We start from the raw sequence: 22,245 nt of genomic DNA, 5'->3' as shown, positions 1-22,245 counted from the left end.
GTACTGATCTGAGAAAAAAATCAGATCACAAATAGAAAAGCAAATTAAATGAATCCTCTCTCACAGGGTCAGATTTGATTAAATTTTTTTTTCTGGTTACAAATGAAAACAAAACCAAACATGGGTCATCACCTGTAGTTGTTTTACTTTGTGGACAATACAGTCTTTTTTCTTCTTCTTCTTCTTCTTCTCCTTCTCCTTCTTCTCCTTCTCCTCCTCTTCTTCCTCCTCCCTCCTCCCTTCCTCCTTCTTCCTCCTCTTCTTCCCCTTCCCCTTATTCTTCTTCCTCCCTTCCCCCTCTCCCTCCTTTATCTCCTCCCCCTCCCTTTCTCCTCCCCTCCCCCTTTCCCTCCCCCCTTTTCCTCCTCTTCCTCTTCCTCCTTCCCCTCTTTTTCCTCCTCCCCTCCTCCTCTTCCTCCTGTCCTCCTCCTCTTCTTCTTCCTCCTCCTCCCGATCCTCTCCCTCTTCCTGCTCTTTGTTTTCACCCTACATCTTTTCTTTGGATATTGTTTCATCTTTTAGTCTTTGTACAAGGGTCCCTGATAAATGTGTCAGTGGCTAGCCTTTTCCCATGGCTCATGCTCTTGTGATGTGGTATTTTCCATATCACCTTCATTTAGGTAGCTTCCAGTTCGTTGGCCCTTCCCACCCTAATGCTGTCTGTTAGTTTGAAATAGGAGGGCAGGTCCTAACAGATTCCACCATGGAGTTCTGATGGGTCTTAAGGTTTCTAGGGTTACTGTAACAGGAGTAAGTGGTAAAAATGAGACTGTTGTGGGGAGAAGAGGCATGAAACCTAAAATGAACTGGAGAGATGGGTCAGCTGTTAAAAACCCCTGTGAATCTTTCTGACTGGGGTTCCATGTCAGGTAATGGGCCCCTGACAACCATGTCAGGCAGTTCATAACTGCACACATGGACATGTAACCCATGTACACATGCGCACACAGAATCCAAAGTTAAATAAATAAGTAAGATTAAAGAGAAACCTGTGTCCAGGTAAGTGATAATGCATCTGCTTCTCTTTCAAATTCATCTTTGTGACTGATGTGCGACCGGTGGCTTTAGCCTAGTCATATGCCCTAGATGCATGAGAACTTAACCCTCACTTTTGTGCTCCGTGCCTAGTGTCTTTATTCTGTATAGAAGTGACCGGGCATGTTCACTTTAAGCAATGTGACTAAGACCGATCTTAGACATCATGGCTTTCGTAGACTAACATTCCATGCTCATGATCAGGAATGAGATGTTCAGGGAATTCCACTTTCTTCAGCCTGCTTCTGGATACGCCAGCGCTTTCGGCAAATCAATGTATTTAAGAGGGGATTGACTACTTAGGCTTTGTAGTCATTAAATCAGTTGCAATGAAATGGCGAGTGGTCACCCCAAGTGTTCAAATGTAGTACACGCACTCTGAAGCGCCCAGCACTTGAGGGCTTTCCCAACCGCCCCACGATTCGCTAAAGCACTACTCAGAGAGTGCCGTCTGTGCCACAGTTCGATGAGGTATGTGTTTTGGAGAATGACAGATATACATGTCTGAGAAGACGCTGAGTAAGGAGTTCTTTTCAGGCTGGTCTGAAATTGCCTTTATGCAGCACAGTGAATGAATCCCAGAAATAGAATTGGTTATTGATTTCGCCTGTTTTGCATTTGTGGCGAGAGAAGAATAATACTTGTAATCTTTCTTCCAAGCATACACATTCCGTGCAGAATTCTTCTCTGTCGTTTTTTGTCTGATGTTGGTATTACCAGAACTTTCCATATGATCCCACCTCCACATCCGCATCTGTGACAGTCAGCATGAATATGAGGTCCGCCTGACTGATTAGCAGGTTTATCTCCCACAGCTTTGTTACTCAGGACCCCCCTCACTTTCTCGCATTGGTTTACGGTCGAATATTGATTGGAAAGTAAGGCTTCTCCTCCCCCCTCCTCTCTCTTTTGATATTTAGTTGAATAGAAGACTACAGACCTATTTTCTTTTTAAAAATTAATTTTGAATTCAGATTATTTCTACCTTTTCGTATATGTTGATCATTCCTGTATTCTACTTCTAAGACGATTTTAACAAGTGAGAATCTTGGTTTTCTGTTAGGAATGAATTCAACATAGAGATAGGCAATTCCTGAAACCACTCAAGCCAAGTACTTCCTCACCCTTCATAGCTTTCAATTAGTGGCATGATCCAGAGTTTATTGGTGATGAAAGACAGAGGTCATGAGATGGGGTTTTACCCGACCAAAAGAAACTGACATTTACAGTACACACCATACCTCATGTCCCTTTTCTTAAAGGAGACGTGCTTTGCTTAGGCCTCATCACCATGAATCTTGTCGGGAAGGGGTCTTAGGAGAAAAACCACTGCTTCTTTTTGTTGTCCTGTGCATTATAAAAAGGAAAGAGGGAATACGGCATTTGATTGGAGCAGTGGAGACTCCCTGGTGGATCTGGTAACCTTGTTCAAAGTTAATGTCCTTGTATTTCCGAGCTAGTTTGCAGTTGCTGGACTGGCTGCTTGCCAGATCTGCCCTGGAAATCTGTCTCCTACTCCTCTCCCCACCCGCTCCTATTACTTTATGTGTGTGCCTGCATGTGTGCCTGCATGTGTGCCTGCATGTCCTGTGCATGCCTCATGCCCACAGGGCCCAGAAGTGGGTATTAGATTCCTTAGATTTGAATTACGGATGGTTTCAAGCCTCCATGTTGGTGCAGGGAATCGAACCCTGGTCCTCTGGAAGAGCAGCCAGTGCTCTTAGCCACCAGCTTATCTCTCTGCCTCCTCTTTTCTATATTCTTATATCTGACTCCTGTGATTTTAGTCGCTTCCCCTTTGGAAGTACAGAGTCTCTCGCTCTCCTCTTCATTTCCCCCACCCTTCTGGAAGAACCAGACCATGCACCAGCTGCAGGGGTGACTGCCAATTCGGTCTGTTTCCTTACCACCAGAAAGCAACAAAAACAGAACACACGGGAATCTCAGGAATCTAGTCAAGCCTTAGGCTGCCTATTAAAAACTAGTTCTGGTCAGCTATAGTTTCCCTAGAAATTTAAAGTTATATTAAAATAGTTTACAATTCAAAGTCAGTAGACTCTTTATGTATTTTTCATGTATGAATGTTCTGAATGCCTGCATGCCCAAGATGGCATTAAATCTCATTGTGGATGGTTGTGAGAAGTCACGGGATTTGTAGAAATTGAATTCACGACCTCTGGAAGAGCAGCCACTGAGCTATCTCTCCAGCCCACCAGTAGATTCTTCTTCTTCTTTTTTTTTTTTTTTTGGTTCTTTTTTTCGGAGCTGGGGACCGAACCCAGGGCCTTGCGCTTCCTAGGCAAGCGCTCTACCACTGAGCTAAATCCCCAGCCCCCCACCAGTAGATTCTTAATGAAGGTGTGACAGGATCCCTGACATATGTAATTAATAAACACTAGTCTTCTATTCTGATAATTCATAGATGTTCACTATCTCCAGATGTTTGACTACATTCTAAATATTAAAATGTGTGCATAAGTAATTTTTTAAGTGACTGAGATAGTGTAATGGCTATTCCTGGTTGTCAACCTGACTATGTCTAGAATGAACTACAGTCTAGACTGGAAGGCTCACCTGTGGTCCTGATCTCGAGGCTGAGAGATCAAGTTTCTGACCTGGCTAGTTACGTTTGACTTGGAGAAGCCTATCTTCCTAGTGAGGGAAGATGCTAAACGGAGCTGGGAAAAGACTCAAATCGAAATCTTTTCAAGTTGAAAAGAATCTGAGGATGTTACTTATTGAAGAAGATTCCTCATCAAAGGAGAGCTGTGGAGAGAAAATACAATGGGCTGAGTGGTGTCCACCCCAACCCACGTGCTTAAATCTCAGCTGCCAGTTCCTCAGAACATGGCCATACTTGGAACCACTAACCTTTAAAGATAACACCCTAATCCTGTCTGAATGGTGTTCTTGTCACTGAAGGAAGAGACAACAGAGACATGTGTGCCCAGAAGGGCAGCCATATTTACCAGTTAACGAGACAGACCTCTGTGGAAGCCAGATTTCCTCTCTAGAGCTGCTTTGGTCAGTCACGATTTGTTGAACTAGGCCGGCTCTTGCAAGTGAACAAAATGGCTCTGAGGAGAACACTGATGGAGCTGGGACTGTTGGTTCTAAGAGTGCAGAAGCCACATCTAACTGTGGCCAGACACATTTCCAGTGTCAGTTCCACATCTGGCTAAAGCTCCAATGAAGGTCTATTGGATTAATCTAACTCATTATAGTGAAACATTGCCCTGGGGTCAGATACCCACAATATACCCCATGGATTCACTGTAGGTAGTGAAAGGAACACTGGGGGGGGGTCTTTTGAAACCTTTGGCCCTTTCCTGTGTAAAGAGGCTGAGGAATGCCATTGTGGTGGTATAGGATGCTTTCACTCAAAGCATCAACTCTTTACTTGGTCCTCAAGGCAACTAAAAGAGGGATGGACGTCTGGTGTCTCTGCACGCGCCACTTCAGACAGAAACAATTTGCACCCGTGTGCCTTACCTGATCCAGAGATGGACGCTCATTTTCTATCTGGGGAGAAAGTGTTGAGATGGCATTGCTTTTTAAAAATGCACATAGGGGCCGGAGAGATGGGTCAGCAGCCTGTCTTACAGAGCACCCGCATGTGTTTCCTAGCCGTAGCTCACGATTGACTGTAACTCCAGTTCCAGGGATCCTCCTTTCTGACCTCCATGCACTGCATACGTATAGAAAATAAAAACAAATAAACCTTTTTTTAAATAGGTGCAAGAAGTGTGAGTGCTTCTGAGCCTGTACTAGTAGGGCTGTCTACTTGAAGGATTAGGTGTGTGTGTGTGTGTGTGTGTGTGTGTGTGTGTGTGTGTGTGTGTCCCACACTATCAGCGTCATTCACTCAGGCTGATGGATATAGAAATGCACTCTGATTTTCTTGAGGGAATGCATTTGTTAGTCTCTATGAGTATTTCTTTCCTTGTGGTTGCTGTGTTCTGCCTCTAGGCTCTGAACCTTGGTTTCCATGTCAACAGATAGCAGCATCCTTGAGGAGTGTTTGTAAAGACCACCAACTGGCTGTCAAGGATACTGGTTGTCCAGGATGACTTGCATTCCCGAGGCCGTGCATGATTTAACACCTCACAGGATGCCACATAAGAGACATCTTATCTCTGTCATCTCTGATGACGTTAGCAAAGTCACACACACTCTGGACTTCTGTTTCAGGCCTAGTAAAGCAACAGCTCCCCTTCATGTGTTTATCAGAGAACTGGGTTGGATCTATGTACAAACACGGTGCCTAGTAGAGTTCTTGAGGGTAAGCTGGTTTCCCCTAACTAACCCTTTCTCCTCTGGTACAGTGAGTATCTGCGTTCATATCTGCTCAGCACCCATTCCTCTCACCTCCAGGACCAGCCTGGGTGGTGACTTCACTTCCTCTAACCCCATCCCTGTGCTAGGGATCCAACAGAGAGCCTCAGATGCTGGGCAAGTATGCTGCCACGGAACTGTGTCCCAAGCCACCTCCCCACTTTTAAAACTTAAAGTGGGCAAAGTGGTTGTGCCTTAATACACCCCAAATTCCCACTTGTTTATGAAGTGATTTTTCCAAACATTCTTCCTTAAAAGGCAAGAAATATTCGCTGGTTGCCTTTTCCTCTGTCTGCCCAGGTCTAGAGCTGGAGTATATTCAAAGTGCATTCAAAAGCCCCTTGTTTCTTGGTGCTCTCAGTTCAGAGGCTTCACAGAAGGTGGTGGTGGTGAGGGTGGTCCTTATCCAGCAGGTGTTCGGAGGTACAATCCCAAATTAAATTAGGTTCCTATTGTAGTAACTGTTTACTTTACTCTAAAGAGTTAATTAAGCAATTTTAAGTTTTGTTTTTGTTTTTTTTTTAAAGGCCTCAGTTCCCATTGGTCAATTAGAGGCTTCTAGAAGAATGGTTAATTATTGAATGCCTTTCATGTGTTCACTTGATTTTGTCTTTTTATTTAATGTGGGGAAGAAAATATTCCAGGCACTGGTGGTGCGTGCCTTTAATCCCAGCACTCAGGAGGCAGAGGCAAGCAGAGCTCTGAGTTCCTGGCCAGCCAGGACTAAGCAGAAAAACCTTGTCTGAAAGAAAAAAAAGAAAAAAAAAACCCAAAACACACACACACACACACACACACACACACACACACACACACACACACACACACACGAACCACACAAGATAAAACACAACAAAACAGAACAAAGAAGCAAAACAAAAAAAATGAAAAGAAAATTTTAAAGTTTTATATTTAAATAAAGTTGAGGGTCCTGTAAGATTCTGAGTCTTTGCCAAAAATTGTGGCCTTCAGTAATTGATATTGGTCGTATATTTCTCCTGCTAAACGTTGTGGATGCAACATTCACGACTGTATACTAAGACCTAGTAATTTGGGAGCACCATTTACCTTGTAGACCTAAGACGACAGGCCTCGAACCACTAACTTCAGTAGGAACAGCCGCTTGCAATTGCTGTGTGAATATTCACCTGAGACTCAGTTACTGGGAGGAAAACATTCTAAATCTTACCATGTATATTTTTAATGAATGTGACACTGTATACTCTGGTCATTATTGTTGAAAATGTCTTCAGAGACTTCCCAGGTTCCTCTTGGATGCTATATCGTGTGGCCTGTGAAAATGAACGCCGTCTTTCTTTAGCATCCTCTGAAGAGCAGAAGTAAGCAAAGTGTTCTTCTCATGCAAACTTGCTGACTGAGGGCTCTGGCTCTCTGCTCAGAGGCAGCCATGAGTAGCTGGTTTCTATCATTGAGAAACTTGCCTTGACTGTGTCTCTGTGTTATTGAGAGCCACCTGCTGGCAGGGTCACTACTGCATATGGCCACCCAGTGATGAGAAGCTTAAGGCTAATGGGGACATACTGCTTATTAATTGTATGTGCATGTGCGTGTGTGTGTGTGTGTGTGTGTGTGTGTGTGTGTGTGTGTAGCAAGTATCATACGAATGTCACTGAAGCTCCCACATGGCAAGAATATGTCATAAAAGTTAGCTTGGTGCTGTTGCTGGGATAGAAGCTGGGGGTCCCAGCTTTCTCATCTCTCCACCATTACAATGTCAGACCCGCATCTTTAGCACAAACCTAAAATTATGTATGGTACCGCCTGGTGTTAGACAGAGTGTATAAAACTGAACATTTAGTTTTTAGAGTATCTTAGATTTAGAGCAAAACTGTGATGACAGTGTAGAGTGTGAACAGTGTAGAGTGTGAACTCTGTTCACAGTTGCCCTAGCGCTGCACACTCTTAGTTAGTGAACAGCATCAGTGCACAGGTCTGTACTATACGGACTTTCTTAGCTTTCCCATAAGGATCTTTTCCCGACTTTGCCTCCCGCCACACCGCTCTAGTCATTGTGTTATCCCAGCTTTCAGATACCATGACAGCTTTCCAGACTTCGACTTTTGATGGTCCGGCCTGTTTTCAGAACTATTGGTCAAGTATTTGTGGGATGCACCTTATGGAGCAAGAAGTAACATTTGTTGAAGTGGCTGTATTTGGTGGAGTAACATACAGATTTGAGTTACACAGAGAGGGGAAAAAGTGCAGATTCCATTAGCCCTCCCTTTCCCCGCCAAGAAAGCTGTGACTTACTGTGGATGTTGGCCTCAATCGCATGACCAGTTGGTGTTGGCCTTAATCACATGACCAGTGTATCTTCACCACAGCCATTTGAAGAACATTGCTGTGTTCAGCCCACACTGATGGGCGTGCAGTTTTGTCCTCCCTGTGAAAGGAATCTGTGACAGCTACACACGTTACTGGCATTGTTTCTCGACGGGATATCTATCTCTTCTTCTGTTAGGTGTTTGCATTGGTGTGTGGTAGAGACACTAGCTTTGTATTTTGAGTTACATTTGAACCTGCCCTAGCTTGTCACTCAAAGTCTCCTCTCTCCGACCACCTTGTTGGGTTATGTTCCATTGACATTCCCCATCGTTGGAAAGCTTTTCATACGTTTATTTTAAACGGATATCCTGACTTACAGCCTTATATGATACTCCGGGCTTATCTTTTGTCTTCCCCTGCTGTGTCCTGAGAGCAGCCATGTCCTCAGTGAGCCCCGCTTTCCCATAGCAAAGAGTTCAGAAACCAGGATCCCAGCCCTGGCTGCTGGGCCTTTGCTCCTTTGTCACACAGAAGAGTTTTAGCCCCCCCCCCACTTTTTAACTTTTAAGATTTTAGGTATTTTTATATTTTCATGTGTATGTGTGTTTTAGCTGCGTGCAGGTCTGCACATATATGTACCTGTCGCCTGAAAGGGCATCAGATCCTCTGAAACTGGAATTATGGACAGTGTTGAGCCACTCTGTAGGTGCTGGGAATTGAACCCAGGTCCTCTTCAAGGAACAAGTGTCCTTAACTGTGAAGCTGCCTCTCCAGCCCCCTAGATCCAGGGGTGTTTTAGGGGGACAGGAGGAGGTGGTCCCAGTTTTAATTTGTTTGGGTTTTTATATTAGGCAATATACCATTTCTGTTAAATGTTGGGGACCAGAACTGTTAAACTTACATTTCTTTGGAAAGAATGCTCTGTTGTGGATATCTTAGAATTATACAAACAAAATAAAAAGGAACACGAAGTGAACGGAACACAGATGTGTAGGACTCTGTCAGGGGTGCAGTGGGGAGTGCTTGGGAAGGGCCTTTGCAGCAGCCTCTGCGAGCAGGGGGAACCCTGGGATGAAGCCAGGGCCTTCTCCACGGGAGACAAGCATCCCGCAGCCGAGCTCTGCTCAGCTCCATGTGCTTTCATTTTCCATGGACTTCCACACGTTTATGACTAGGCTTAGACGTGCAAGCAGCCACACAGTTGTACTTGCCCCTTAGAATATTTCTTTTTTGCCGGGTGCCTAATAACTTAATTATTCAGTGAGAAGTAATATGACCTGCAGTATCTATGCCAAGGAACGACTTTTCGAGTGGGTGATAGTCACATACAACCACCCAGCACTCAGGATAGGACAACAGGGAGCTGCATTAGGTGTTCTCCTGGCCAACACTACCCCTGTCTAGAACTCAACAACGTCTAGAGATCAGAGAGATCTAATAAATAAATGATTTAATTTATATTAAATGATATATAGTAGAGTGATGGAAAGTAGAAAATATTTTAGACATTACATCTCATTTATATTTTTGCCCAGAAAAGTAGCATCTTATTCTTAATATGACTTATTAACATTCTTCTTTGGTAGTTTCACAATTGAATCTAATACATTCTCTTTGTTTTGGCCTAGAACTTATTTAGGCCAGGCTGTCCTTGAACTCACGAAGATTTGCTGGCCTCTGCCTCAGGAGGGTAGAGGGGTGTGCTACCATGCCCATTCATATAATGCACTCTGATTTCTTTCACACCAGCCCTCTGCTGTCTCACCCCACACACCTCTTACCCTGTTTACTCCCTGACCACCTCCGTTCTCACATTCCTGTCTATTTGGTCATGTGATCCACCAGGTTCAACCAAGGCCTTCTCTCCGTGGGATTTGTGCTCTGCATGGAGTTTAAGGGACTCTCCTGTGGCTGTGTGAAGGAAGAAATTGCTGGCTCTATCTTAGAATTTGGTAACTAATAATTCAGCAGTATAGCAGGGTTGGGCTCCTTCAATGTCTGACTCATTCATGATTGACTATTGGCAGGCACGGTGTAAGACTGACATTACCCTTTTCTTTACCACTAAAAATACTTATTTATTATGTACTTATTTATTTAGAGAATTCTGTGTGTGTGTCTATCTGTCTGCCTTTGTTTCTGTGTGTCAGTGTGGGGGCATGCATATGGTACGGCGTGCCTGCGGAGGTCAGAGGACAACCTGTAGTCTCTGCGGCCAAAATTCAGGTCATCAGGCTTGGTGGCATTTACTTGCTGAGCCATTTTGTCAATTCTAAAGTTTATTTTCAATAGCTGTTAAGTGGGAGTTGTCTGGTGGCTGGAAAGATGGCCCAGCAGTTAAGAGCACTGGCTATTCCATAGAGGGCCCAGGTTCAATTCCTAGCACCAAATGGCAGCTCACAACAGTTTTAAGAGATCTCCAGCACCAGACATGCATGTGGTCTGCATTATCTGTGCATGCAGGCAATACCCGTATTTGAAAAATAAAATAAATCTGAAAACAAGAAAAAGATGGAGCTCTCCATGGATCAGTCAGTTACTACTCAGAGGAAGCCCCCTCACCATTCCATGTAAAGGGAGCATGTCCTCCCAGGCAGCCACCCCTGCAGCTGCTGCCTGGGCCCTGAACCACCGCTGCCTGCCCAATCCTACTTGCTTTTGGGGATTGGAGGTGAGGTGGTGAGGCGGCACCAGCTGAGTCAATGGCACAGACTCTGGGAGCAGGTGAGAAGGGACACTACAAGCTCCTTTAATACCCTCCACCCTCTCCCCATTGGTCCCAAGAAAGCGTCTCTTCTAAACAGCAGTTCCCGATTGGCTGGCATTGTCTGCACCAGCAATCCTTGGTCTCTCAGGCAGTCCTCAACTAGGTCCTCCATAGGAGATGTCTTTGTGGGTATGAGGCACACGGGACACCCAGCATTCATGCAGAGGCACCTCACTGGTCCTCGTACACACAGCTGCTGCTGCTGACCAAGCCTGGGGATCTTTTCAGACTCAGACAAAACAATAACAACAACAACAAAAACCAACCTTGGTTCTTTTACAGGATTTCTTCCCCTCCAGTGTTGAGCAGAAAGACCCCTTCACTCACAGTAACTAGCTATGTAAATTTGAGGAGTGTTATTCTTTATAATAGAGAAAGTCTGGCCCTAAAAGGTAAGATTTAGATGAGGAGTGGTGGGCGGGGGGAGATGTAGCCATGCCTGTGGGACTGACAGGATGATGTATGACCTTGTAGGCCGCCAGAAGCGAGGCCCGCTGTACTCATGTATATACGAACATTTACTTTGCCACAGAGGCTCAGTGTCAGAATCATGGTGTCAGGCTGTAAAGGAATTTGAGGCAAATGTGAAGTCTACTACAAGGGTAGTGTTTTGTGTCTGGAGATGAACTTATACTCACTAATTTTTGTTGCCCTCAGTTGGATAAACCATTTAGCTATCTGATGACTTTACCATCATAGCCATTTTGACTTTTGGCTCAAAGCAGAGTGTTGGTATAAACTTAGTTTTGCCATATACAGTCAGTTTGTAGGAAACTGAAAGGATCATGATATACAACAGCTTATCTTTTCTGATCTATATCTTTGCCAGGAGAGTTTGCTGTGTACTAAGAAGTGAGAGTCTGCAGCTGTCTGTGTGCCAAGCCTGTAGAGTTGATGATTGGGTGCTCGAGGTAGCAGTAGCTGCAAGAGAGCCCATGCAAAGAGCTGCAGTACTCCTCACTGTTATTTGTCCTGCAGAGTTTCTGTGATGATGGACATACCCTTGCTCTTGCTGCAAAGCACGACAGTCACCGGACATATGGGTCTGTTCAGTGCTTGAGAGATGTGACTGAGGACTTGAATTTTAAATAATTCAACTTAAATTTTATTTCAAATTTAAATAGCGACATTTGTCTAGTCACTGCCCCTTGGATAGCACAGCTCTAAAATGTTTACTTTGTTAGTATTAGGAAGGGCCTAGACCCTCTCAATATTTCTTTTAACTAATGACCCAGAAGTAAGTTGAGTTTCTCTATACACAGCTGCTGCATGTGTTTCTCTTAAAGTTCATGGTGGAACCAGGTTCCCTTAGAACTATAGAGCTGTAGAGAAGCTCGTGAAGGCATCACACCACCATTAACGAGGCGCGCCTGAAATGTGAGGGTGTCTGTGTGGTAAGTTTGTGTCTTCGTTGTTCCCCTGCCCAGGAAGGGCTGAGCGTGGTGCAGGATTCTCTGCTGCCTCATCCACTCTGCCATTCGTCTTCTGCCTCCCAACAAAGGCAGAGACCGGAACGGGGACCTCGGAGGCAGATATGGCAGAGGACCAGGGAGTCTGATGTCTGCGGCAAGGTTCTAGATATGACAGGATATCGCTTTGCCTGTGATGTCTCTAGAGTATGGTTGCTTAAAGAAGGCCTGAACAGTGACATCACTAATTGACATGCCAGTGTGAACGGGAGAAGTCTCACCTGGGCCCCAGTCCTAGCAGTTAGAGGAAGAGTTGGTTTTCCCCAGGGACGAGTGTCCTAATTGTTTATCCAGTACCCAGTGGTCAGTTCTAGAAACATGCGTATAAGCAATACCAAATGGACTCAGTAGGGTTATTTAAATATTTATTCATCTATATGTAGCAATAATGATGAAAGAATTATTGAATTTAGAAGGAGTAGGGGTGATGTGGGAGGGGCTTGAGGGGGTGTGATGTAACTACTTTAATAAAAATAAAATAAGACACACCTCCTACTAGAACAAAGTATTACCCCTTTTGGAAGATCTTAAGATCAGAGTAGGAATTATTACTGTACCTTTTTCTAAAACTGTCAGGTCATCTCACTCCTTTACAGCTAAATTCTAGTAATTCTGCCCTTAAAGGACACAGGAATTCTTTTCTCCCAACCGCCTTAAGTTACAGAGAAATCATGGTGCAGCTCAGCAGATGGGGTCATAGTTTCATGTTTACTAAAAAGTCTAATTATCTGTGATTTTAGGATTAAAAGAGAGACCACACAGAGCCCCATCTGTGTATAGATATGCATAGATTAAAATCCTTAAATACTGAAAAAAATTATCAGAGGCCTTATTTTCCCCTGAGAAAACTTCATGTTTTTCTGATTGATTTTGTATTCATTTTGCTTCCTTCCCATCTTCTTCCTCCCTTCCCTCCTTCCTTCCTTTCCCTTCCCTCTCCCCTCCCTCTCTCCCTTCCTCCCTCCTTCCTTTCCTCCCTCCCTCCCTCCCTTCCTTCCTTCCTTCCTTCCTTCCTTCCTTCCTTCCTTCCTCCCTTCCTCCCTTCCTTCCTTCCCCTTCCCCTCCCTCCTTCCTTTCCTCCACTCCTTCCCTTCCTTCCTTCCTTTCATTTTATCCAACTCTTCCTCAGGTTTTCAGAGTTAGAGATTTCTGGTTTAGCCGGTTTGCCAGAGTCCCTAGTTTCTGGTACTGATGCTGCTGGCCATGGCCTGCTCTTCAGGAATGACTGACTGCAGCCATCTTGTCTGATCATCCAGGAGCCCAGTGATCTGCTGGCAGCTATAGGCCCAGAAAACAAAGCTGAAAGAAAGTCCTGCCCCCAGGACCACGTGATAAGTTGGGGTGAACTACTGGCACAGTCTGGGAAGACTTTGTGATTTTCTCTGTTAGCTTTCAAACCTGGACAAACAGCTGAGGTGCCTGCTTAACATATCAGAGCAGATCTGGCTGTCAGGTTCTCCCTGCATCCCTCAGTCCCCACCTGTTACAGGGCCCTCCTGGTTGGGTTTACTTTGTCCAGCACTCTGAACTCTGCAGCTCAGGGGGCTGGGCTGCTTTCCCCTATATAATCCAAGCATTTTGGTTACCTGCTCTTTTCATATCTTCGGGCTTTCTGGGTGCTGCCCCTAGTCCCCCTCTGTCCCCTCTTCCTCCTTCCCTCCCCCTCTCCCACAGAGCACAGCTCAGGGTGATGTATACTGTAAACTCCCCCAGATGTCCCTGACTATGCTCTCCCACACGTCTATAGTAAACTTTCTCCTCCACCACACCTTGGAGCAGCCAGGTTTCCTTTCTTTTTCTTTCTATTCCTTGTATTCATTCGTTCTCCATTTTACATCAGGAATTTAGTCCCCAAATACCTCTGTGAATTCAGACATGTTTAACATCCTTTCTTGTCCTCTGTGGAGCTATTTAGATACAATCCCTCCAGTACCCATATATCTATTCAGTCATGTGTTTGAGACTTTTCTCTTTTGAAGATAGAACATTATTTTCACCAACAAATGGGTAGTGGGCTGACTCATAAAGTACAGATTCCACGAGAGCCTGAAGACCCAGAACTCAGACAAAAGGAGAAGAGAAATGGCTCTCCAGAGTGATCCTGTGACCTCCACACACCTGTGCCACACACACACATACACACACACACACACACACACAAACAACTTTAAAAAATTTTAAAGGTATTATAAAGGTACCATCCCCTTTAAAGAACCAAAACATTTACTGCACTTGTTAAGGTAACCCACAGTTAATGATGAGAAACGTGGACATGTAGTAATATAACTTTAAAAAAAAAAACCTCTAGCTTGTTGTGTGTAGAACCATTATTTGTGGGCCTGGTGAATTTGGGTGGATGATGAATGATCCAGACTGGGCAGGAGTCTGATAACCACACCACCACAGTGTACTATACGTGTACTGACTGCAAGGTGTCGTGTGTGTGTGTGTGTGTGTGTGTGTGTGTGTGTGTGTGTGTGTGTGTGAGAGAGAGAGAGAGAGAGAGAGAGAGAGAGAGAGAGAGAGAGAGAGAGAGAGAGAATTGGAGGGAACAAAGAAACTCATGCTATCGTAAACTTGGTCCTACTGAGCATTGGTCTAAAGCGGCTTGCTCCCCATGCTTCCTTCCACACTTTTGAACGAATGATTCGAGCTGCGGCTATATTCTGTATTCTAAGGTAGCAGCTTTCAACCTGTGAGTCAGGACCCCTTTGGGGTCTACCAACTCTTTCACAGGGATTGCTATCTGATCTCCTGCATATCCCACATTTACACTAGATTCACAACAATAGCAAAGTTACAGTTATGAAGTAGGAACAAAACTAACTTTATGGTTGGGGGAAGGGGGTCACCACAACATGAGGCACTGTGTTAAAGGGTCTCAGCATGAGGGAGTTTGAGGACCACTGGTCTAAGGCCTGTGTGTGTTTTTACTTATCTTTCAGCTCTCAGGGCATCATTTTGAGGAACCTGGTCCAGGAGGGGGTACATGAGGGCCAAAGTCTCTCACATTTATAGTAAGCAATCAAGCTGGGGCATAAATACCCTACCTTGGACTGACTATAAGGTCTGGCCTCCAGTTACCTCTCCTTTGGCTGCTGCAATCTGCATGTCTCTAAGCTATTCTCCATCAAAGCAAAAGCAGGGCTTTAACCTGGAGCCCACATTCCACCATGTGTAAGTTGGCCACTTCTTTTCCTCAAATGTCAGGTAGAGTGGAGGCGATGTTGTTTTCCAGAGATGCTTGCCCTGCCTGAGCATGTACAGCTCACAGCAGCTCGGGCAGCTTGTGGCTATCCCCGGGGAGAGTTTAGGCAGCCATTCGGGTGCTAAAAGCAGGGTGTTGCAAGCTTCAATTTGTCTTAAAGCCACAAAGAGCTTCTGTGACACGTGCACCAATAACTCGGGTTTGTTTTTCTTCATTTTCCCTTGGTAGGTCTGATGGCTCTCCAAACAAAGGCAGCTCTCTAAGGACCCTACATAACCCAGGTCATGGAGGCACTTGGATAAAAGTCCCAGAAATAGCTCTTTATGATTAATTCCTTAGCTTCCCCCATTGTCCTCAAAGTCTTCTTCTTCTTTTTTTTTTTTTTACCTCTCGTTGTATGAGTATTTTAGCAAAGTATTTCATAACGATATTCAGATTTACAATAATCGATTGGTGGATATAGTTGATAACTCTACACTCCAAACAAATAACGATTACTAATTCGGGCAGTCAAGTCATTGCTGTATGGATGCGACGACTGTATCAACTCTTAGATGTTTGCCTTATTTGCTGAGTAGCTTTAAAAATAAAATCACTCATTCCTTTGGATGTCAGCTTTCTTTCCCGTTAAAAGGTCATTCTGTGTTCCTCCCTGAGTGGGGGCAAGATGTTGTGCGTCCTGCAAACCGATGTCTGTGTAGGGGAGTGACAGCGAGCGGTGGCCAGGAGGCACCTCTCCTAAAAATATTTTTTTTCTCTATGATAAAGCTCTGAAATCAAAACACAAGGGTCCAACTAGAACATAGGCATCTTGGAAAAACAGGTTGGGAGCAAGGCTGGCATGTGACCCCCTAGAAACCCATCTTTAGGAGGAACACATTAACTAGGATCCCACTTACAGAGGGTCGGGGCATCTGGGATGCAGAACCCTTGGCAAATGGCGTGGCACTTGCATGTCTGGATTTAAAGGCACTGAATCCTGGCCACTTGAACATGGAGATGCTTAAGTGGCACCGTGGTGGAGTGCATGCGTACACACCGAGCCCTGCGTTTGAGCTCCCGCACCGCAGACAATAAACACAGCAACGGCTGAAAACTGGCGCTTAAGCAGGGAAAAAAGGGAAGAAAAGAGCAGTGTGTTGAGCATTCGCACTGCTCTCTGGGCACCTCTCCAGGGCATGTGCCATCACACCGCGCAGTTTGCGACCAGAGGAACCATTTTGTGGCATTGGATCCCAGCTGGTTGGGAGTCTGTCCCCTCGTGTTTCTGGCTGTGGTTCTAGCGAGAGGCCAGAACAGGCTGAGTGAGTGAGGACGCCATGCCCCTAGGTAGCCTGTGTTGTTGTTGCCCAGGACCAGAATATAAAACGAAGGATGAAGAATGAAGCCAGCTGTCTAGGCAGTTATCCTGTGCTGACCCATCAGGGCTGGGCTTTGATGGGAATCACAGCTCAGAGCTGAAGATCTACATTTAAAAAGAAAAGGAAAAGGGAACGTGCACTTGTGAGTCCAGCCCAGTCAGCTCTCTGATGATGACTTGGCCTCACATACCTGTATTCGCGTGTGCGCTTGTGTTTGTGTATGTGTATATGTGTGTACACACACATGCATGTGCTTGCTTGTGCGCCTTGGGTCTCTTTCTTTCTGCCTCGTTTTGGAGATCAGACCTCTCATTGGTTGATCCGCAGCACTAAGTCAGCTAAGTCAGGCTAGTGGGCCAGTGCCCATTGGCGATCTGTCTGCCTCAGCTTTCCAGACCAGAGCCGCCGCCGTGCCTGCCTGTCATTTCACAGGAGTGCTGGGGACAAGAATTAGGTCCTCCTGCTTACATGGCAAGCACTTAACTGACTGAGCTGTACCTCCAGCCTGTGAAAAGCTATTCCTGAGGAGTCTTACCGGACATGGTTTCATCTTAGGTAGAAGAGATTAATGCTTCATTGAATTCTTTTCTCATTGTCTTCCAGGAGTAAATCCTAATTCCCAGGGGTGGGGGGGTTGTATTTTATTTCATTTATAGTTTTTTTTATTCAAACAGTGAGTATAAACAGGTTTGTTTTCAGGAAGATGAACTCGATTTTTGTGATCCCTTTAGGAGTTAGTGTTGCTTAAAATAATGAAAACATTTTAATTAAGATGTTTAAAGGTTCCCCTTTTCCTTTTCTTTTTAAATGTAGATCTTCAGATCTGAGCTGTGAGTCACATCAGAGCTCAGCTGAGTACACATCCCCTGATTGGTCAGCACAGGATAACTGCCTAGACAGCTGGCTTCATTCTTTATTCTTCATTTTATATTCTGGTCCTGGACGACAATTTGGTTTTAGTCCCTTCACCACATAGATTCTAAAGGGATTTCCAAACCCTTTCTTCTATGTGTTAACAGCCTCACTTATGAGAACTGTGCGGGGCTTAGAGGACTGGAGTTTGAGTACCATGGGCAGGCTCTCTGACTGAATCTGCTGCTTTCCTGGAGTTACTGAGTCACAGGAGTGCTGCTCCTAGAAGAGGGGAGGGAGCTCTGTGGCGTGACCAGCACTGTACAGATGTGAAATGAATCTTGGCCTTACAGAGAGTTACAAACTAAAGAATAATTTGGAATTCTACTTTCTGGCAAGCCACCTTGCTGTTCTCTGGTTTCAGGGTGACTGTGAAACTGTGACCGATTTGGAGAGGGGGAGAGGGTTGTGGTTAACTCAGCCAGCCACGCCTTTTTCCTTTTAAGTGTCTCTGACCGGTTTGATAGTCCGCTATTCTGTGGATCCTGCTTGTCTTCTCTGACCTTTCTTATCCATGGTCTGTAGGACAGAAGGATAATGGAGGTGGAGAGGTGGGTGAGCAGTAGAAGCATTTGCTACTCTTCCTACCTCTTGGGTCAGGTCACTCACAGCTACCTGCTACTCTGAGCCAAAGGATCTAACACCCTCTTATGGCTTCTATAGGCAAGTGCGTGCACACACATACACACTCACAAACACTCAAATTTCACACAAGCACACACATATTATCATCATCATCATCACCACCACCACCACCATCATTAATCTTTTTTTCTCCTCAGAGGAAAGCATGACTTAAGGTTTATGGGTCTTGCCATGGAACCTCTGGCCATGTTTGGAGAGCACAGTAGACCACTGTCCTATGCATGGCCTTACTTTGGCCAGATTCACACTGTGTTGGTGATTTAGATGCTTATGTCTTTTCCTCTCCCTTAAATCAGAGCATTACTCACCTTTGTTTATTTCTTAAGAGTCATGATTTTACTTTTGTAAGAAAATATTTCTCTTATTTTTTGAAAGATTCATTTATTTTTATTTTTATTTTGTGCGCATGCATGTTTGCCTGTGTGTATGTGTACCACATTCATGCATTCCCTGCAAGGGCCACAATTACAGGTGTGCGCGCGCGCGCTCGTGTATGTGTGTGTGTGTGTGTGTGTGTTCAGAGCTAAACCCGGGATCCTCTGAAAGAGTAGCCAGTGCTCTAACTGTTCAGTTATCTCTTTAGTCCTTATAAATGAATAGTTCTTAATACAGTAAAAGAACACAATCCTGGGAATTACAGTTCCACTTTGTCTGTTCACCTGTTCATTTTTGTATTCCTTCCTTTCTCCCTCCCTATGGTGTGTGTGTGTGTGTGTGTGTGTGTGTGTGTGTGTGTGTGTGTGTGTGTTGTTGTTGTTGTTGTTGTTGTTGTTGCATGTGTGTGCATGTCCTGTTGTTTGATGAGATGGCTCCTCACTTTCTAGCAGGCTAGCCAGAAAAGCACCATGGACCCCCTTGTCTCTGCCTTTCCAAGTGTTCACCCCCATGCCTGGCTCTTTAATGTGGGTGCTGGGAGTCACCCCAGCCCTGCCCCTCAGGAGAACTTTTATTTTTTACTTATGCTTTCCTCATTTAGAAAACAGTGAGGCTAGACCACGCATGGTGGCACATACCATTGATTCCAGCACTGGGGAGACAGAGGCAGGTGGATCTCTGTGTGTCTGAGGCTAGCCTGGTCTACAGAGTAAGTTATAGGAAAGTCAGCTACACTGTGAGAACCCGTCTACAAAACAAAACAAACATAGTGAGACGGCCCAAAATGATCTCTGGCCCGTGGTCATGTGATTTGGGATTTTGTTATTTAGTACTCTCTAAACCCAGGGTAAGCACATTAGCATAGGATCAGTCCAGTTCTTTCAATGAAGCTTCCCCTCTCTTCCCCTCCCCCTGCCTCTCTCCTTTCTCCTCCTCACACCTCTCCATTTCCTTTCTCCCCCATTCTTTCTTCCTTTCTCATAGGGTAGGTAGCTCAAGGTTTATCAGACTCTCAAATCCTCCTGCCTCTGCTTCTCGAGGACAAAGACAAATTGAATTTTGCATCACTCTGGAATCTTTCCTATGTAAAAGTCACAAGAGAAATTTTCTGTGGGGATTTTTAACACAGATATGTACATATGCAATATTTGTGATATTTGCACATGAGTTTTATCTTTTTGAAATTTTTTTATATTTCCTGCTAGTGGCAGTTTTCAGTAGAGAGTAATAAAACAAAAGAGCACCCTACGGGTGATGTTTTAAGTAAGAAGAAAGGTGTTTGCCTGAAAAATGGTATCGTGGCATCTAAACCCCACAGCGCTTACAGAAGGAGATGGCTCTAATTCTAATGGCTTACATATTTGTTTTAATACTGCCCACCATCGTGTTCAGAAAAGTATTTCCTGTTCACTCAGCCACACAGTGTGTCACATAAGAATTGAAGCTCTCATTTGTTCTGTTCGTGGGGTCATTTTTAACCACCAATAGCGTAGACTTGTATCACACGAGCTAAGACCGCTAAACACCACAGGCTAGATGGTTTTAAAAACAGGGTTTATTTTTCATAAATGTAGCACTAGAAAACAGAGGTCAAGGCCCTGCTGCATTGTTTAATGAGGCCTTGCTTCATGGCTGCAAATGATTTTTTTCCCCAAAAATCCACTTTACTCCTGCATGCCCAAGAAGAAGTGTCCTTCATCCGAACACTCCTCCTGCAAGGAAGGTCAGGGCCCATCTGCTTCTCCTGATGTCCTAAGTTTCTCCTCCAGTGATCTCATCCCTAAGGGACACTCTGGGGGTTAAGGCTTTAACATAACAAATTCTGAGGTGGAGTCAAACATTGAGTTTATTTTTAAAAACTATGGTACTTTTAGAAGCAGAAGTCAGACGTGTAAGGTACAGGAGGCATGAAGTGCTTTCCTAGAGGCCTGGTGAGCACCACCCAGGTCCTCATGGTGGTGACATGGCTGGTCCACATCAGTGTGGGTTCTCATCTAGGGTTGAGTAATTAGACTGAGCCTCTGCTGTTCCTCGGTCCAGAATTTTGACTATGATCTCTGAAGTTTTCCCCTGCAGTGAAAGAGGACAATAAACTTGCCCTTTTACATTTTTAATTTAGTTTAAATGTGGGGATGCCTTCGGGCCCGTATATGCCTTTAGATATTCTCAGCTTACATAACAGCATCCTAGAAAAGACGAATGCCATCTGTTTTTCTAATTCTTGGCTTCTCCATCGAACTGCCTGCATTGGTCCGATGCAAACAGCAAAGCTGTCACTTAGGAAATAATATACCACGATCTTTCTTGGTCCTTGGCGTGGCTCCCTTGGCAATGTGGTGTCACCTCAGGTCCTGTGCTTTCCTTCCGTGCCCAGTGCCTTTCCTCATCATTTATTAAGGCTGGGCCCTGCGTTTCGGTGTATGTACGGTAAGTCTCATCTTGTAAATCCTTCCAGCAATACCTTTTATTACCGATGTGGAACGCTCGTTTCCGCCTCTTTATAGGGCTCTACACTGCTGATGTTGCAACTCATTCCTTTAAAACGTCTAGCCAAAGAGCAGCAGATAGATCCTCGCCTGTGAGGAGCAGGCCGTCATATCCGCTTTCTTCTCAAACTCTGTGTTGATCATGGGAAGATTTTTTTCCTGTGTCCTAGGGTGTCCTCAAACCCACTACACAGTGGAGGATGGCCTTGAACTCCTGATCTTCCTTACTCTGTGTCCCAAGTCCTGGGATTACAGACATGTGCCAGTGTGCCTGCCTCGTCAGGCCTTTTGTTAACATTTCTACCTTGCTGGGAGTTGAGTTTGTATTTCCTAACCTTGATCTGTCATTACATTAGGGGTTAGTCTAACTCTTTCTGGCTGTTCTTTCTCCTAGGCCAGTCGTCTCATAGTTAAGGTGTGGTCATGGCTGTGTAGTTAAATGGCATCTAACAACCAGTGAACTATATTTAGATTTGTGCTTGATGGTGTTTCCCTCCTGGTGTTGGGGATCGAATCCAGGGCTGTGCACACAGGAGGTAAGTGCTCGCCCACTTAGCCATATCCCAGCTCCTGAAGATGCTGACCCATTTGACGTTTTCTCTTCCTTCCTAGTTATTCATCAAGCTTGCACGTTAGTCTACTGAAAGCTACTCTTTTCTCTCTCTCTTTTTTTTTTTTTTTGGAGCTGGGGACTGAACCCAGGGCCTTGTGCTTGCTAGGCAAGCGCTCTACCACTGAACTAAATCCCCAACCCCTACTCTTTTCTCATAAGCGGCCTCTAGTGAACAGCTTCATTGATCACCCTGAACTTATACAGATTTTCTATTACTTCTGCTGATGGTCGTCCTTTCTCTTTCATTAACACTTGGTGTGCATGCCACTGATGATAGAAAGTTCTAGGTATAAAGAGCAAATCAGTCAACTGGGCCAGGCAGCACAGGCCTGCAATCTTAGCTCCTTGGGAGGCTGCAACAGGAAGACTGGAAGATTAATGTTTACTTGGAAGAACGTAACACAGCGTAGTAGAAATAGTACTATTTCCCATGTCTAGGGGAAAAGGCAGCTTTGCCAGATGGGACTAAAGGTGTGTGTCACCTGGGGATGGGGTTGGCTCTGTGGTGGTGGAGAAGGTGTCAATTGGGAGCCTGAGGTACTTTGCGTTAATTCTGTAAGTAGACAGAATATTGCGTCATAGTGGAATCTGATTTCAAGGGCCTCCTTTCCACTGTGGCTCAGGGCAGAGTCTGTTTGAAGGGACGATGTAGCACCACTTCCTTGACCACAGCTGCTTTTCCATTATTCTCTAGTGTGCCCCCAAGAGTTGTTCTCTGCTGTAGTCTCCCAAGACCCAGCTTTGTGTGGCCGT

General features: G+C 44.9%; 1 protein-coding gene across 2 annotated transcripts in view; it reads left to right on the top strand.

Annotated features, from left to right (window-relative positions):
• The window catches only part of Smyd3 (SET and MYND domain containing 3), a 556,924-nt gene that overhangs the window by 199,239 nt on the left and 335,440 nt on the right, over window positions 1-22,245 (top strand). The window lies entirely within an intron of this gene.

The sequence above is a fragment of the Rattus norvegicus genome, chromosome 13 (genome assembly GCF_021556685.1).
Source record: "Rattus norvegicus strain SHRSP/BbbUtx chromosome 13, alternate assembly SHRSP_T2T, whole genome shotgun sequence".
Lineage (NCBI taxonomy): Eukaryota > Metazoa > Chordata > Mammalia > Rodentia > Muridae > Rattus > Rattus norvegicus.
The sequence above is the reverse complement of the archived record's forward strand: the minus strand, read 5'-3'. Positions and strand labels throughout refer to the sequence as shown.